Raw genomic sequence first — 15,039 nt, 5'->3', positions numbered from 1 at the left:
CTTTATATCAAAAATTATATGATAGGGACAATATCATATGCGTCACTAAATTGATGACGAGGTGTTTGGCAACTTGACACAATTCATTAAAGTCTTTATATTAATTATATGATAGGGACAATATCATATGCGTCACTAAATTGATGACGAGGTGTTTGGCAACTTGACACAATCCATTAAAGTCTTTATATTAATTATATGATAGGGACAATATCATATGCGTCACTAAATTGATGACGAGGTGTTTGGCTACAGGAAAAAATCATTTATTTATCGAATCATCAAGCAAAGGATAAGCTTCAGTGGATCGCAGTATGGCAGCTGCTCAACCACTTTACAACACCTTGCCTGTTACAAAAGTCGTTTACAATTGATTCTAGGCTTTGTCATTGTATTAAATAATGCTTTTATATGTAACTAGCGCGGCATCAGGTGATCGAAGATCCTCCTAATTTACTATGTTACAAATTACATTGGCATCACATCCATTGTCGTTTATAAAATAAATTATAAACTTTAAATGGTTTAGAAGCCATACAATGCAAATTGCCCCTTATTTATCATTGCAGTCCAGCACGGATACGACCTTAGAGGCGTTCAGGCATAATCCAACGGACGTAGCGTCATACCACTGTTCGCTCGAACAAGTATTGTGCCATTGGTCCGTACCTGCGGTTCCTCTCGTACTACGCAGGAATGCTGTCGCAACAACGTTTTGTCATTAGTAGGGTAAAACTAACCTGTCTCACGACGGTCTAAACCCAGCTCACGTTCCCTTGCATGGGTGAACAATCCAACGCTTGGTGAATTTTGCTTCACAATGATAGGAAGAGCCGACATCGAAGGATCAAAAAGCGACGTCGCTATGAACGCTTGGCCGCCACAAGCCAGTTATCCCTATGGTAACTTTTCTGACACCTCTTGTTAAAAACTCTTTAAACCAAAAGGATCGATAGGCCGAGCTTTTGCTGTCCCTGTGTGTACTGAACACCGAGATCAAGTCAGCATTTGCCCTTTTGCTCTATGTGTGGTTTCTGTCCGCACTGAGCTGGCCTTGGGACACCTCCGTTATTATTTGAGAGATGTACCGCCCCAGTCAAACTCCCTACCTGGCAATGTCCTTGAATTGGATCATACCTGAGTAATTGGAGTTATACCAAATTTTCAAATCAAAAATACATAAATGCATCGTTTTATTAAAGAATTTGTTTGCGATTATATAACAAACTCGTGATACTTTGATCAAGAAGCTTGCATCAAAACCCAATACCATAAGATATAATAAATATATCCGTATAATGGCTAGGAAATGATACACGTTCCATTTAATCAAGTAAGTAAGGAAACAATAAGAGTAGTGGTATTTCATTGACGATACCAAACCGAGGTCTAATATCTCCCACTTATTCTACACCTCTTATGTCTCCTTACACTGCCAGATTAGAGTCAAGCTCAAAAGGGTCTTCTTTCCCCGCTAATTATTCCAAGCCCGTTCCCTTGGCTGTGGTTTCGCTAGATAGTAGATAGGGACAGTGACTTTCGGACCTCTCCGAACTTGTTTTACGTGGCGTGTTCCACACTGAAGGGATTACAACCACGACACCCTGAACACCCACAAGTGGTGCATGTATCAACATGGTGCATGAGTCTGGATACGCCAGACAAACGTCCCGGACTGGAAGCTATAGCTATGTACATAGCGACCACCCCGGTAGCAATTCGAGTACTTGCTTGCCGGGCAAGCACTCCCCCTTGCTGAGGAGCGAGATCTACCTAAAATCTCTACTGATCTCTGGGTCACAGCACCCGAGTTTTGCGCAACTAGCACCGTAACTCAAACGTCGAACACGAAGGCTCTACCCGCGATATGGGTATCAACCACAGCCACCACGATACTCCCACCAGGGGGCCTACCTCAATGTGCTGTCTTGGAGCAGCACAACCCGTGGTACCGAAAGAGAGGCTCGGTGGGCCTCCTCCTTTTGCTCCGACAAGCATGGTTAGAGGAACCAGTCGCTATATTAGTCGCCTCTTACGACAAGCAATAGCGGGCTGTGGAAGTATTCTCGCCCGCTAACCACACGGCGAAGTTTTGGGCTAAATACCCCTCCTCCTACGGAACACCTCGTCCGCAAACGCTGCCAGCCGTTGAATCCTCTGCTGATCTTCCAGGATTCTATTGAAGGTCCAGTTTTCGCCAAGGCGCTGCACTCCAAGTCCATCGAGGTTTCGCAAATCTGCATATAGAGGACAAGCGCACAATATGTGCATCCAGTCCTCATATGGATCACCACAAGCGCAAGCAGTGGTATCGCTGAGGGCTCTCCCTTGCAAAAATGCGTTAAACGACCCGTGACCTGTCAGCAGGAAAGACGTCCTCATCGAGAATCCAAAGCTTGGATCTCGATAGGCGAGAGTGACGTATGGGATGAACTTGTGCGTCACCCGTCCTGGTTCGCTGTCGTCATCCCATCTGTTTTGCCAATTCTGCCAGCAAGCACTCCTCTAGGCGAGTCTTCCTCTGCTTCCAGCTTAGACACGTAGTGTCCTCGCCGTATAGCCAGTCGTTCTCCTCCAGCGGGTATCCACGCTTCAGCTTGTACTTGACCGCTAAAAACTTAGCAGCCAAGTCAAGCGGGGGAGCTCCGCCAAGTACCTGCAGTGCCACTGTGGACACTGTTCGGCATACCGAAAGGCATCCAAGCAGGATTAGCCTCTGGCAGGAGGCTAGTCGTCTCCGGGCGGCTACCTGTTCGGCGGTGTCATACCATACCGGGGGCACCAAACAGCACACAAGGTGCCATGAGTCCGTCATATATGGTCCGCCTGGCTCGAGGACTGAAGCCCCAGTCGGCTCGAAGCACACGCGCCAATGCTCCAACGACTCCGGTCATCCGCTGGCGAAGCGAAGCTATGTGCGTGAGGAATTTCATTCCTTCACTGACCGTGATGCCAAGGTTACCGACAGCTACGCACATACGGAAGGTTCGCTCCAGAAACCTCACCGTAGGCGCACGTCTCAAGGCACCTTTCAGCAGCATTATTACCGTCTTGCTGGTCGAGACGGTAACGCCAACTTCCGCTCCCCACGCTTCTACGATGGACATCAGCTCTGCACCTTTTTCCCTAGCTCAGCTCGGGAATTTCCCTCGACGAGAAGCAGCAAGTCAATCCGCGTATGCACTCAGCTGGCAATACGGCTGGAGACGCTGAAGCAGTACATCCATCAGTATGTCCCAGATAAATGGGCCACTGATTGACCCCTGCGGGCAGCCTCTAGTTACCGGTACATCCACAGTACCGGAACTGCTTCGGATCACTGCTCTTCGGCCGGAGAAAAAAGCTCTGCCACAAGCCCATCTCCCGGCATCCCAAGTCGGCTAGTCGGCGGAGTGCAGCACTCCATTCGACGTTGTCGAATGCTCCTTTGAAGTCCACGAATGTGCCGAGCACGTATTGCGCCGGGCTGGCACAAACACTGCTCTTCACGTGCCTCCAAGCATCCTCACACATCGTCCTTGGCGAAATCCAAATTGCCATCTGCAGCCTTCCGGAAGAACTTCTCTCACACGATTCACCATGATGGCCTCGAGCACCTTACCAAAGACTGGTAGCAAGCATATTCCTCTATATGAGGAGGGCTCACATTTGTCCTTATCTGGCCCTTTGAGCAGCGAGACAACTCGTGGGCACTTCCACTCAGCGGGAAAGTATCCTAATCGGATGCATCGGGAAAACAACGATGCAAGGTGCTCGGGTATGGCGCGCCAGACTGCTTGCAGATAGTGCCATTAATGCCGTCCAAGCCGGGAGAGCGCCTGCTCTTCAACCGGGCAACACATGCATCAACCTCGAATACTTCGAGGGCCGGTGGGACTTCCTCCGCGATGGCAGTCGGTGCTTCGGACTCCGCAACTGGGAAGAAATTGCGGAGGAGCACTCGTGCACAGTCACCCCAATCGGTGATCATCTCGCCATTCACGCGGAGGCACCCAATCTCCGTGCACTTCCTGCGGCCTCGGCAAATCTTATAGACGCGCCCCCATGGGTCGTCGGCATGATCTCCCACGAAGCGTTTCCACTCATCCATTTTCGCCCTCCAAATGAGCTTCTTGTAGTTGGCTGAGGCCCGCCTCAGGTCGACCAATACACGCTCTATTGCGGCATCATCATCATGACGCCTTCCATTTTGAAGTAGGCGACGAAGTCTCCGGACTTCGCGCCTTGCATCACAGAGGTCGGCAGTCACCAACGTGCTCTCCTGCTGGGCAATCGGATGGACTTTCTTCCCAGCGCAATATCACATACATTATGTACTATACTGCGCAGGGTCGAAACTTGCTGGTCCAACGGCGACTCTGAGAAGTTTTCCGGAAGTTCGGCTGCTCTACTCACCATTTCCTCCTTGAACAATCGCCAACGTGCATTGGAGAAGTTCCAGGACGGCACAGGAGCTATGCTCTCAACTGCGCGCGCGGTAGTTGGTTCGGCCACAACAGTAATGATGTTGTGGTCACTCAATTCCCACTCGTCCACTCTCCACTCATATGTGGCCCACATAGATGCTGCCTCATGACGATTGTCACGTCGATATCGCTTGTAGCTCTGTAATTATCGAACGTGTACACCTCTGTTGACTGGTTTAGGGCGGCGACTCTTGCCTCCAGCATCCACTCTGACAGCAGCTCACCCCGTCTGTAGTTAGCTTGCCCCTCGGCATGACGAGAGAGTTTGCTAAGCCACATGGGGACACTGCATTCGCGTCGAGGCCCAGGATTGCGGGGGTTCTGCTGGCCTGCAGCAGGACCGCATCCATGTACCGGATGTACGGTTCCAGAGGTGCATCATACTGGCAGTATGCGGCGCAAAGGAAGATTGAGCCAAAACTCCCTTTCACGACCAGACATACGCCATAATCTGTGGTGAGGTCTCCACTGGCATACAGATGGCTTCCTGGTGAATCCACTAGGATGGCTGCCTTCCCTCGCCGATCGATGAAAATTCTCATTCCTTCAGGCAGCACATCCATTCCGTCCCCGCGAGATACGGCTCCTGCACCAGCGCGAACATAGACTCCGATCTCCTGAGTCGGACTCCGAGCTCGATGGTTCGCAGCTCGGCCTCGGCCACAGTTCGCTTGGATGAAGCTAAACATTAGTGTCTAGCTTGCACCCTCGCCAGCAACGCCCCGTATATCGGGCAAACGCTCGAGAGCATGTAATGCCCGAGGGTTGCCCTCTGTGGCGGCAGTTCCGGCAGTCCACCGGGTTTTGGCACTTTGCCGCAGTGTGGCCTTGTTGCCCGCACTGGCGACAGACACTATCCTTCTGCCGGCATTCGCTGACCTTGTGGTCGAAACCCACACATCTGTGGCAGGCGTATGTGCGGACCTGTGACCGGCATCGGAATGAGAACCACTTGATGTAGACACGACCTACATCAAGCTTCGCCATCGCCCGGTCGTCAACCTCCAGCGTCACATTTACTGTGGCGCCGTCAGCTACCGACCACGCCTTGGTCACCAGGTGCACTGACTTCTTAAACTGGGCCAGATTCATTTCGCTGTCGAAGTTGTTTTCGTGGAGCTCCTTCATAAACTCCTCAGGGCCGATAGCTGTGTCGACGTCATATACGACGACCTTCGGCTTCTCGGCCGCATTCCGTGCCACATTTAGGCCAACCTCGGCGAATCTTTTTGAAGCGACCACCTTCTGCAGCTCTCCCACCGAAGGAGTGCGAATGATCGCACCACCACCTCGACGGAGCTCACGGACCTCGTGTACTCTGACTCCGAGAGAGGGTGCAACCATCGTTCGCACCTTTTCCGCTATGTCTTTCCCCGATAGCGCAGGGTCGTCGCACTTCACCACCGCTGACCACGTCTCGCGGACCTTGGTAGTCCGCGGGGCAGCGATGGGTGCAACCTGCTGCATCTGGGGAGCATTGGCGGCCGTATTTTTCAACAGATTCAACGACGGCGGCGGCGGTGGCGGCATAGCAAGCCGCGTCTCCAGCTCTCCGCACCGGAGCATTAGCGCCAACACCAGCTCATCGTAGCGGCTGATAGCATATGAGAGCTCTTCCGTGTCCACTTCTCCTAGTCTGCGGAAGCTGCTTCTCACCATGCGCTGTGTGGCCGACAGCTCTGCCATCATGGCTGCTTGCCCAGCACGGGCGGCAGCGGTGGCGGCCAGTGGCAGTGGTGGCCAACAATTTTAGCAGCAGTGAAAACGGCGGAGGCAGCAGTGTGGTCGGCAGCAGGGCAGCAGTAGGATCAGCAGCGGTGGCAGCAGCGTGGGGGGGGCAGCATCAATGGCAGCGTTCTCCGTAGCCGCCCGGGCGTCCTCCAGCGACGAAAACGGCTCCTCCAGTACCCCAACGGGTTCTGGCACTCCATTCGATGCCAGGGCAACCAATTTCGCCTGCGTTGGCGCCGAGCTCTTAGATGCCAGATGGCTTCTGCGCCTGCCTCGTCTGGACTTCATCGAGGCACTACTTCCGCTCAAGGCACTCGCGCTGCTGTCGCTCTCCATCGGCATAAATACGATGGTGGCTCCACCTACCGTCGACGCCAGCAACCGTATGCTCGTTTACTCGCTGACAAAGGTAGTTGCTCTGGAACTCGAGCTCCACCTATCGGTAGAGTCTGGTAGCACTAAAAACTCTCCCTAGACACAAAACCTTAGCAGTGACTCCACCAATAAGCTTTGTGACAGCTGATCAAAAAGCTTACTCGAAAAACTTACTCGTAAGTTCGCCTTCCAGCACGTGCTAAGTGGAAAATTCCCAACAATTAATTGTTAATTACTTCCAAACCGCTTGTTTATAACACACGAAAATTAGCACACGACTTTCGCGGAGCACTAATTCACCGATTTATTACTTTCCAAACACGGAAAACCAAGTTCTTCGCAATCTGTACACGAGCGCAACGAAAACACGTCCGTCGTTAATCCATATTCCATGGCGGCCGTCCACTGATAATTAGATGACGAGCATTTGGCTACCTTAAGAGAGTCATAGTTACTCCGCCGTTGACCCGCGCTTACTTGAATTTCTTCACTTTGACATTCAGAGCACTGGGCAGAAATCACATTGTGTCAACACCCGCTAGGGCCATCACAATGCTTTGTTTTAATTAGACAGTCGGATTCCCCAAGTCCGTGCCAGTTCTGAATTGATTGTTAATTGATAATCGTTATAATTGATAAGAACTAATTGGTTTAACCCAAATAGTATTCTTAAAAAATTTTAGCAAGAAAGTTCCACAATTGGCTACGTAACTAAACTATCCGGGGAACAAGTAACTAACATAAATGCTAGAAAACTCTATTTACCCAGAACGAGCACATAAACCATGTTATTGTTTCCCAATCAAGCCCGACTATCTCAATCTTCAGAGCCAATCCTTATCCCGAAGTTACGGATCTAATTTGCGGACTTCCCTTACCTACATTATTCTATCGACTAGAGACTCTTCACCTTGGAGACCAGCTGCGGATATTGGTACGGCCTGTTGAGAAGTTTGCGTGTCCCCACCATAAATTTTCAAGGTCCGAGGAGAAAATATCGACACAACAGTATATGTCATGCTCTTCTAGCCCATCTACCATATCTCTCTGCGAAAGACTTCCATGGTAGTACGGCTATAAAACAGAAAAGAAAACTCTTCCGATATCTCTCGACGGCTTCTTTATGGTCGTTCCTGTTGCCAGGATGAGCACGAGGCCCATATTTAATAACAAACGGATACTCAACAGGTTACGGAATTGGAACCGTATTCCCTTTCGTTTCAAAATTATTCAAGTGTATTATATTCGCTTTGTTTATATAGTTAGGCATTTTTGTTTTACTTGAAAATTTTCGGGCTTTCGCCTTGAACTTAGGACCGACTAACTCGTGATCAACCACTGTTCACACGAAACCCTTCTCCACTTCAGTCCTCCAAGGTCTCATTCGATTATTTGCTACTACCACCAAGATCTGTACAATGCAGCTCCATGCAGGCTTACGCCAAACACTTCTACGCATACCATTGTACCTTCCTACTCACTAAAGTTTTCAAAATTTATATCACAAGTAATATAAATCATCTACTTTAGCGTAATGTATAGGTATACAACTTAAGCGCCATCCATTTTAAGGGCTAGTTGCTTCGGCAGGTGAGTTGTACACACTCCTTAGCGGATTTCGACTTCCATGATCACCGTCCTGCTGTTTTAAGCAACCAACGCCTTTCATGGTATTCTGCATGAGTGTTAATTGGGCACCGTAACATTACGTTTGGTTCATCCACAGCGCCAGTTCTGCTTACCAAAAGTGGCCCACTGGGCACATTATATCATAACCTTGAACTTCATATCAAGAAAGTTAAGGTTCTTACCCATTTAAAGTTGAGAATAGGTTAAGATCGTTTCGACCCTAAGGCCTCTAATCATTCGCTTTACCAGATAAGATTATTTTATATAATATTAAAATGCACCAGCTATCCTGAGGGAAACTTCGGAAGGAACCAGCTACTAGATGGTTCGATTGGTCTTTCGCCCCTATACTCAATTCTGACAATCGATTTGCACGTCAGAACTGTTTCGGTCTTCCATCAGGGTTTCCCCTGACTTCAACCTGATCAAGTATAGTTCACCATCTTTCGGGTCACAGCATATATGCTTCAAGGTACGTTCCAGTTAGAGGCATAAATAATATAATATACATTATACATAACTATATAGAACGCCCCGGGATTGTGTTAATTAGCTATAAATAGCTAAAAAAACTAATCCCATTATTAGTCAAGTTAATTACGCTATTAGGTTTACATCCCAATAACTTGCACATATGTTAGACTCCTTGGTCCGTGTTTCAAGACGGGTCCCGAAGGTATCCTGAATCTTTCGCATTGTTAATCATACAAGAGCATATAATAAACACAAAAATCAATGATAATTATGCCATTATATAATTCCGAAAATTAACGCTCTGTAATAATATAAATCTATCAGCACTTTATCAAATTAATAACATTTATTCTGTGTTAAAATGCAAGCAATTTAATTGGAATAAACTATAAGTTATATTTTATGATAAATTTGGGATATGCTAATAGATTACAATGTCCTTATATGGAAAAAATGCACATTATTCTAATAATATTATTTAAATATTACAATTTAATGATGAATTTTCCATAACGGATATTCAGTTCATCGGGCTTAACCTCTAAGCAGTTTCACGTACTGTTTAACTCTCTATTCAGAGTTCTTTTCAACTTTCCCTCACGGTACTTGTTTTACTATCGGTCTCATGGTTATATTTAGTTTTAGATGGAGTTTACCACCCACTTAGTGCTGCACTATCAAGCAACACGACTCTTTGGAAACATCATCTAGCAATCATTAACGTTATACGGGCCTGGCACCCTCTATGGGTAAATGGCCTCATTTAAGAAGGACTTAAATCATTAATTTCTCATACTAGAATATTGACGCTCCATACACTGCATCTCACATTTGCCATATAGACAAAGTGACTTAGTGCTGAACTGTTTTCTTTTCGCTCGCCGCTACTAAGAAAATCCTTGTTAGTTTCTTTTCCTCCCCTAATTAATATGCTTAAATTCAGGGGGTAGTCCCATATGAGTTGAGGTTGTATATATAAACTATATTTTGCCATAAATTCTTTATATATAAATGATAAAACAATCAATTAAATTCGTTATAAATAGTTCCAATAGTTCTTGTAAGCAAAGTCATTTTTATCCATTTAACGAACCAACGAAGAATAATAACAAAACCAAGATTTTTCTTTTTCCGAATCATTAATAAGAGACAATTCTAGATGAAAAATATTTCAATTTTTTATGCTAGACATTTCTCAGTATTATTTGATTGAAAAAGAAAATATTTCTCTTCGTTTTTCACATTCAAATGTGAGATAATGTTTTTCATTTCTTTTTTAATATTATGAATAAAATCATTATTTAATCCAATAATATACCATATGCTTATAAAAAATTTATAAACAACTTAATTAGCATAGTCTTACAACCCTCAACCATATGTAGTCCAAGGCAGCACTATAAAATTAATTAAAGTACATAACAGCATGGACTGCGATATGCGTTCAAAATGTCGATGTTCATGTGTCCTGCAGTTCACACGATGACGCACAGTTTGCTGCGTTCTTCATCGACCCATGAGCCGAGTGATCCACCGCTTAGAGTTTTATAATTCAATTTTATATAATGTCAATATTGTTTTTATTGAAAGAAATTAAAATACACCATTTACTGGCATATATCAATTCCTTCAATAAATTTATTTTTATACCTAAAATAAATGTTGCGAAATGTCTTAGTTTCATATAAGCATTATGTATCATAATAATCTGGTTATGGTTTGCTATTTTGGGTGACACATACTGCAAAATTTATATAAACATTAACCTGATGGATGACAGGTACAAACATTGTATATTTTAGGTTGTTGCATTAGCCAACGTATGCTCATAACATAGATGAACAATACATATTCGCAACGCGTGTATATTATGGTCCATATACACACACACTTATTTTTGATTACCACACATTCAAAATTATTTTTATTTTAATTCGACTTCTACTTTCGAATTTAGTTTAGTTTTCTTCGATTTCCATTTTCGAGAATTTGTTTTTATAGGAAACGCCGTTGTTGTAGTAAGTACTGCCACAAATACGCACAGCAACATTAATAATGTTAAAGTCTTTTATGAGGTTGCCAAGCCCCACATATAAAATAAAAGCCATCTTCATTTTATTTTGACTTTAACTTTTGATTCCGTGGAATCATTTTGTAATATTTTTATTTTGGTAAATTGTATTTATTTGTATTATAACAAATATTTATTAACGATAAGGATATTATACAATAATGATCCTTCCGCAGGTTCACCTACGGAAACCTTGTTACGACTTTTACTTCCTCTAAATAATCAAGTTCGGTCAACTTTTGCGAAACAACCGTAACACGCAAGGCGTCACAGTGATCACGTCCGGAGACCTCACTAAATAATTCAATCGGTAGTAGCGACGGGCGGTGTGTACAAAGGGCAGGGACGTAATCAATGCGAGTTAATGACTCACACTTACTTCCAAGTTCATGTGAACAGTTTCAGTTCACAATCCCAAGCATGAAAGTGGTTCAGCGGTTTACCCGGACCTCTCGGTCTAGGAAATACACGTTGATACTTTCATTGTAGCGCGCGTGCAGCCCAGGACATCTAAGGGCATCACAGACCTGTTATTGCTCAATCTCATTATTGCTAGACGCAATTTGTCCATTTAAGAAGCTAGTGTCCTTATAATGGGACAAACCAACAGGTACGGCTCCACTTACATAAACACATTCAAACACAATAAACATTTTACTGCCACCATGAATGAAGGCTACATAAGCTTCAGCACCATAATCCTGAAGATATCTATTTAATATATTTGAGTCTCGTTCGTTATCGGAATTAACCAGACAAATCACTCCACGAACTAAGAACGGCCATTGCACCACCACCCATAGATTCGAGAAAGAGCTATCAATCTGTCTTACACACTTATGTTCGGACCTGGTAAGTTTTCCCGTGTTGAGTCAAATTAAGCCGCAGGCTCACTCCTGGTGGTGCCCTTCCGTCAATTCCTTTAAGTTTCAGCTTTGCAACCATACTTCCCCCGGAGCCCAAAAGCTTTGGTTTCCCGGGAAGCGACTGAGAGAGCCATAAAAGTAGCTACACCCAATTGCTAGCTGGCATCGTTTATGGTTAGAACTAGGGCGGTATCTGATCGCCTTCGAACCTCTAACTTTCGTTCTTGATTAATGAAAACATCTTTGGCAAATGCTTTCGCTTAAGTTAGTCTTACGACGGTCCAAGAATTTCACCTCTCGCGTCGTAATACTAATGCCCCCAAACTGCTTCTATTAATCATTACCTCTTGATCTGAAAACCAATGAAAGCAGAACAGAGGTCTTATTTCATTATCCCATGCACAGAATATTCAGGCATTTTGAAGCCTGCTTTAAGCACTCTAATTTGTTCAAAGTAATAGTACCGGCCCACAATAACACTCGTTAAGAGCACTTAGTGCAGGTTTTTAAATAGGAGGAACATATGAAAAAATACAAGTATTTAATCACATATAAGAACTCCACCGGTAATACGCTTACATACATAAAGGTATAGTACTAACCACAATTGTAAGTTGTACTACCCGTATGAAGCACAAGTTCAACTACGAACGTTTTAACCGCAACAACTTTAATATACGCTATTGGAGCTGGAATTACCGCGGCTGCTGGCACCAGACTTGCCCTCCAATTGGTCCTTGTTAAAGGATTTAAAAGTGTACTCATTCCAATTACAGGGCCTCGGATATGAGTCCTGTATTGTTATTTTCGTCACTACCTCCCCGAGCTGGGAGTGGGTAATTTACGCGCCTGCTGCCTTCCTTAGATGTGGTAGCCGTTTCTCAGGCTCCCTCTCCGGAATCGAACCCTGATTCCCCGTTACCCGTTGCAACCATGGTAGTCCTAGATACTACCATCAAAAGTTGATAGGGCAGACATTTGAAAGATCTGTCGTCGGTACAAGACCATACGATCTGCATGTTATCTAGAGTTCAACCAATATAACGATCTTGCGATCGCTTGGTTTTAGCCTAATAAAAGCACATGTCCCATAAGGTTCATGTTTTAATTGCATGTATTAGCTCTAGAATTACCACAGTTATCAAGTAACTGTTAACGATCTAAGGAACCATAACTGATATAATGAGCCTTTTGCGGTTTCACTTTTTAATTCGTGTGTACTTAGACATGCATGGCTTAATCTTTGAGACAAGCATATAAACTACTGGCAGGATCAACCAGAATAATGTTTTCCTTCATATTCCATTCATATTTTTTGAATCGAAATAAGCAATATAATAGATATATAGATTTTTCACTTTATATAATTCCATGATTTTTATTATATTGAATAAAATTCAATATTTCGCCTTTGGGTAAAATTTTAAATATATAAATATAAGTAAAAATCTATTCGATTACGGCCATTTTTATATAGCATTCGTAATCCATATTTTCATTTTTAATTTATACTTGTTTTACCAATATAACAAGAATTCATATAATTATTGTAATATATATGTTTCTATAATTTTATCTTTTTATATATACATATTTCATTATAAAATATCATTTTATTTCCAACATACATAATTATTGTATCCACACATGTACAATTTTGTTTAACCAATATAAATATTATTAAATCATTTGCATTTTGAAGATAAATTTAAAATTTATCTCTTTTCATATATCTCTCTGGTAATATATAACATAAACCAAGCGCATATGATAATATTTCCACATTTAATATATAATTTTATATTCTTTCATAAGAATCCATATTTGTATTATACCGTAACGATATAATAATCCAACTATACGGCAGGTAATAAATTAATATTTGCCTGCCTCCAAAAATTAACGATAATATATGGAAACGATTTGTTATTCTATATATAATAGAAACTTGACTTTTGTTTCAACGATATTATCTAAAAAGCGTATATTCCTATTATCCGCGGAGCCAAGTCCCGTGTTCTATAGAACTGAGAAACAAATTTGTACGGATAATAATATACTTTATTTTATGTAACCAATATAAACATAATCCGAAATAAATATTTCGAATAATGCGGGAGGTCGGCAACCACTGCCTACCTATAGTAGTTTTTGAACCCGCTGTCCTCAAAGCGGGTATTTTCAATTCCGTTTGCCACCCAACATACGGTCTATTCTCTTATATATTAAGAGATTATAGGAACATTTCATTTTTTTCCATTATTCATATATAATATGATTATTTTTTTTTTATACATATAATAAATATTAATTTTATATGTTTATTATTTAATTTACTCATATAATTGCCAAATTCATATGAATACATAAGTTTTGAACAATATGAGAGGTCGGCAACCACTGCCTACCTATAGTAGTTTTTGAACCCTCTGTCGTAATTCCGGTCGTTTACACTACTATACCCTCTCACTATAATGGCTTTTCTCTATAATACTAAGAGAATATGGGAATATCTCAGCATTTTTCCCATATACATATAATAATTAACCATTTTCATATGTATATTATTTAATTTAATCATATAATTGCCAAAATCATATGAATACATAAGTTTTGAACAATATGAGAGGTCGGCAACCACTGCCTACCTATAGTAGTTTTTGAACCCTCTGTCGTAATTCCGGTCGTTTACACTACTATACCCTCTCACTATAATGGATTTTCTCTATAATACTAAGAGAATGTGGGAATATTCAGCATTTTTCCCTTATACATATAATAATTAATCATTTTCATATGTATATTATTTAATTTACTCATAAATTGCCAAAATCATATGAATACATAAGTTTTGAACAATATGAAGTCGGCAACCACTGCCTACCTATTAGTAGTTTTTGAACCCTCTGTCGTAATTCCGGTCGTTTACACTACTAATACCCTCTCACTTAATGGCTTTCTCTATAATACTAAGAGAATATGGAAATCTCAGCATTTTTTCCTATACATATATAATTAACATTTCATATGATATTTTTAATTTATCATATAATTGCCAAAATCATATAATACAAAGTTTTGAACAATATGAGAGGTCGGCAACCACTGCCTACCTATAGTAGTTTTTGAACCCTCTGTCGTAATTCCGGTCGTTTACACTACTATACCCTCTCACTATAATGGATTTTTCTCATAATACTAAGAGAATGTGGGAATATTTCAGCATTTTTTCCTCCTATAAATGGCTTTTCTCTATAATACTAAGAGAATATGGAATATCTCTGCATTTTTTCCCATATACATATAATAATTAATCATTTTCGTATTATATTATTTAATTTACTCATACAATTGCCAAAATCATATGAATACATAAGTTTTGAACAATATGAGAGGTCGCAAACCACTGCCTACCTATAGTATTTTT

At 42.6% G+C, this 15,039-nt stretch overlaps 2 non-coding genes and 1 pseudogene across 2 annotated transcripts; all 3 read right to left on the bottom strand.

Annotated features, from left to right (window-relative positions):
- Nucleotides 1-273: 273 nt before the first annotated feature.
- Nucleotides 274-9,645, bottom strand: LOC116802661 (annotated as a pseudogene).
- Nucleotides 9,646-10,040: 395 nt separating this feature from the next.
- On the bottom strand, nt 10,041-10,220 carry LOC116802659. The gene has a single exon (XR_004362984.1). It is a non-coding gene; the product is annotated as a 5.8S ribosomal RNA (ribosomal RNA).
- A 685-nt stretch (nt 10,221-10,905) lies between these two features.
- On the bottom strand, nt 10,906-12,896 carry LOC116802660. The gene has a single exon (XR_004362985.1). It is a non-coding gene; the product is annotated as a small subunit ribosomal RNA (ribosomal RNA).
- Between the last annotated feature and the right edge of the window lie 2,143 nt (nt 12,897-15,039).

This window comes from Drosophila sechellia, unplaced genomic scaffold, assembly GCF_004382195.2.
Source record: "Drosophila sechellia strain sech25 unplaced genomic scaffold, ASM438219v1 U_196, whole genome shotgun sequence".
Lineage (NCBI taxonomy): Eukaryota > Metazoa > Arthropoda > Insecta > Diptera > Drosophilidae > Drosophila > Drosophila sechellia.
The sequence above is the reverse complement of the archived record's forward strand: the minus strand, read 5'-3'. Positions and strand labels throughout refer to the sequence as shown.